General features: G+C 32.0%; 1 pseudogene; it reads right to left on the reverse strand.

Moving 5' to 3' along the window:
* Nucleotides 1-306: 306 nt before the first annotated feature.
* Nucleotides 307-2,323, reverse strand: LOC114404734 (annotated as a pseudogene).
* Nucleotides 2,324-4,399: the final 2,076 nt, after the last annotated feature.

Genomic DNA, 4,399 nt, shown 5'->3' on the forward strand with positions numbered 1-4,399 from the left:
AATAGATATTGTATTTTTATGATAGATGTGTCAACATAGATGCAGAATTCTGGATGTTGATTCTGTCATTGTTAACTGTGGCTTGTTAGCTATTGGAAATTTGGTTTTGTACTCATTTTATTAGATTCCAATAAGATTGTCTTAGTGAATGATAACTTTAATCTAGACCAAAAAAACTATTGGAAATTTGGAATAGGGAAAGAAAGCCATAGAGAATGGGCAACGACATCTTATATTAGTGCATGCGATTTGCCTCTGTGTCCAACTTGAAAATTGTGAAGAGTGTAAAATTTATTATCTCCTTAATTAGGACAGCATAGCATCACCTTCATATATAGCTAAAAGATGCAATAGTTTGTTACACCTTACAAGACAATAGAATAAACACTAGAAATTAGTTTATTACACCTTACAAGACAATAGAATAAACACTAGAAATTAGTTACCTGCTATTTGCAGGTTGATTTAAAAGAAATGCAACCTCTTTAGCACTATGAGCATCCACTACTTTGAGATCAGAAACTTGTGTATTTCCATTTGCGTCATGTTTGATTGTATATTGTTTTCCAGGAGTACCATTTTCCATGCGTGTTGTTGTAGATATCAGATCACGGATCCTTTCATTGTATATTTCCAACATTGACACCTGTAAATTTTGCAAGGAAAACCTTATCAGCAATTCTGTGTCATATTTAAAATTTTATACACATTGCAATGGTGAAAAATTAAGAAGAAAAATACTCTGTTACCTACATTTCATATTTCCAGCCTTGAGGTTGTTGAGACTGCTTTGTTTGAAATATTTGCTCTAATGAACGAGGTATCAAGCCCTTCTCCTCTAGATGTCCAGGCCTTCCCATCATTGTATAGGTTTTCCCTGACCCTGTCTGACCACAGGCAAAGATGCAAACCTGGAAAAGAAAAAACATCACCATATTATTAGACATCAATGTATATAGTATATATATTGATTTACAAACATTCATGCTAGAAAGGCAACATCCAACACCAAATCTAACAGATAGACATTTGTCTCACAACACTGATATGTCAGAACCAAAGAATAATAGGGCAAAGAAGGGCAAAAATACAATACAACATGAAAGTGAGTATAGAAAATAAAGGGTTTTAGAATTCTGCTTTTCCAAAATTGACTAGTAATAGTGCATTAAATGAATAGTGCTTTAGAGATGACAGAAGAACTTTGAAATTACCTTGTAACCATCAAGAGCACTTGGTACAAGCTGTGAAATTTCTACAAAAACTTCTTCTTGTGATGCCTCTGGTGTAAAAACTTTATCAAATGTAAAAGAATGTTTTGGCCTAAGAACAAAACAAGAGCAACATGAGTTGATATTTTTACAGCACAATCTAATTCAAGGAAAATGAAATAAGAATTGTTTAAAATACATCATCACAACAAATATACCATTTTGGGCTAGGTCAATGGCTCATCCAGAAGTTTCCAATGAGGTTGGATAACTGAAAATCTTGCCTTCTGTGCTACAACTTTCATCAGCTAATAAAGGCCTCACTCGACAGAATACACGAATGTTCCCTTTTAACTCCTGTTAATATGAAGATTATTAAGGTGTCAATTATTATTATCAACGTTTTGGTTCAGGGAATTACCAAAATGGTATTATGTAATTTTTTCCTCAGCCTCTCCTCTTCTATAAGTTTATATTCTGCATCTGCTAAGCGTCTTTGCTACTCATTCACAAATTTTTGTTGTCCTTTGTACTCTGTCCTTGTCTCGTATGCAGATATATTAGACACCTAACAAGGAACAAAATCTATGAATAAGATAAATAATCATCATAATGTATATGTCAAGGACCAACTAAAGAATTAAGCAATTAGGTAAAATTTCACATTCTTTATCTAACAAATATATCAAATGGTTCTATACCTAGTAGTATACAACTATTCAAAAAAATTATTGATTACCTGCAGTTTCTTCTCTGCAGTTGCTAGTTGCTCTTCCAATGCCTTTATCTGATTATCTTTCAAAGAACATTTTTCCTGGAGGAAGGAAGCTCATCCTCTCATGACTCCACAATAACAGAATGGTGTGATATTTAATTAAAACAAATAGGGTATACAAACCTACCTCCAGATCATTAGCTTTTAAGGTCAAGCTGTCCAATTCAGTGGAGGAGTGCTTCCTATATTCTTTAACTTTCTCTAATTCAGAACTTAAAGTTTGTACTTGAGATAATTGTCACTCTCGCTCATCTCTTACTTGTTGCAACTCTCCTCTAAGAGAGGAAACTTCTGTAGCCAGGACATCCTTCTGTTTTATAGCCTCCTCTTGAGAAGACTAATAAAAGAACCAAGGAAACTAGGTAATATACCAGCTGCATGATAAGTAAGAAATAAAAGAGAACAAAAAAGACAGCAAAACAAGTTCAATAACTAGGGTCATCGGAATTTTTTTGAAAGATTAAGATAGTTATCTTAAATCTAAAACCAAAAATTACATGTGCCTAAAATTAAGATAAAACAATATAAAATAAAGTATTACAACAACTCTTAAAACTCTGCAATCAACTAAACTTGGCAGGATATTAGCACTTTCAGTTCTTTGATCCTTCTTAACAAGGATTCTTATGAGATCTTTAGGGCATATATACCTTAAGATCATATAGTTTCCACTTTCCACTACTAAAAATAATGCAGAAAGACCAAAAGCATCAGGTCTTGTAGGAGTAACATCTTGTTACTCTCTGTTATTTTCACTAATATTCCAATTTCTTTAATATATGAAAAGTGTTATTAAATTCTTGCTCGTGTTTGTATGTTTATTAATAAAAGTTTTAAAATGATTTGGATAAAATGGTTTTTTGAAATCAATATTGGTTAAAACTAATTTTGAAGTGATGTATCATTTATGTTTTGTTACTAGTAAAATTCAATATTTTATCCAACAATGCAAACATTGTCAAACATATTGCTTCAACTTAAAATCCAATTACTTTGTTCGAATCCTAGTACATAGTTGTCTTAAATACTTGAAGGGAGAGTTTTACTGTCATAATGGTCATCTGAGTTGGAAATTAAAGATTGTCTCAAGTGGAAGATACATTAGATTAAGACAAAAAACTTAAAATCCAATTATATATTCAAATACAGCATGACATTAACTGGAATGACAAGCAAAATTTTACAAGACAGGCGTACTGGATGAATAAATGAAATTGTTGGTTGTGAAATAATGTTATTTTCAGTTATGCTGTATAGTTTATCCCCTATAGGTTATTAAACTTTCCCATTGTCATTTCTCAGGGTTTTTAAACATAGGACAACCAAGTGTTATTGCCATTGAGGATCCATAGGTTTTGTTGGAAGAACTGCTTTTGCTTTTACAAAAATGAATATTTTCTTTCTGTCAAAATAAATAAAGCAAGAAAGTGGATTGTATATGATGGATTATTCATGATTTTCCTCTTGCTTATGTTTGCATTTCTCAGTTATGAGCTTATTTCAATTTACCTGGGTGGAGTTTTTTTTTTTGTTATGGGTGGGGATAAAATAGGGGGTTTGAATGTTGCTGTTGTCAGTTTCTTTTAGTCGACTCTTGATTTTGTAGAGGATATTGAACAGTTATGTCGTATTCTGTAGCTTCTTTGAATCTCTTTTGCTTCTCTTTCCAAGCTACAGGATATTTGATAATTTTCCTTTTAGTCATACTTGTTCTGTCAGTTGCATTCTTCCACAACCTTTCTCTCTTTATTTGGTCTTTCTGATTTTTCAAAAACAGAATATTTGGAGTCACTATTTCCATTTCCAAAGCCACTAGTCCCATGCTATTTTGGAGCAGTTGCTGAATATTTTACCAAGGAATATATTAAAAGTGGAAATTGGAGATATTTGGGAACCAAAATTCTAGGAAAAACTATTCATACTAGGGTAGTCTACGACAGATTATCTAAGCTGGGGTTGAATAGTCTTGGAACTCTGTCTTCACTACTTTCTTTAGTAAATGCCTTGCAATTTATTTTTTTATAATATGAAGTTGATTGGCACAAATTATTTTGTACATATTAGGCAAATTTTTGTCATAGATGTGGTTGATTGACTAAAGTTTTATTATTTTTCTGGCTGAATCAGGCACCAAAGAATCACATTGGGAAGAACTCCTTTAATTATTTGCAGGTTTGTTTATTTTTTCTAGTAATTGATATTTATTATAATAGTTTTAAAAATGTTTTTCAAATTCCACAAATGACAAACATGTATGATGCCTGAAAACATGTATGCGTTTTTCCTTTTTATTCATGGCATGTAATTGTTCTTTTGAGCCCTCTACTATGATCTTTATTATGTCCTTTTGTCGCAATATCATACAATTACTAATGGAAATAGCTGACATGCCATTTTAAGGGGTTGCATAACA

The sequence above is a fragment of the Glycine soja genome, unplaced genomic scaffold (genome assembly GCF_004193775.1).
Source record: "Glycine soja cultivar W05 unplaced genomic scaffold, ASM419377v2 tig00106109_1_pilon, whole genome shotgun sequence".
In the NCBI taxonomy this organism is placed as follows: Eukaryota; Viridiplantae; Streptophyta; class Magnoliopsida; order Fabales; family Fabaceae; genus Glycine; species Glycine soja.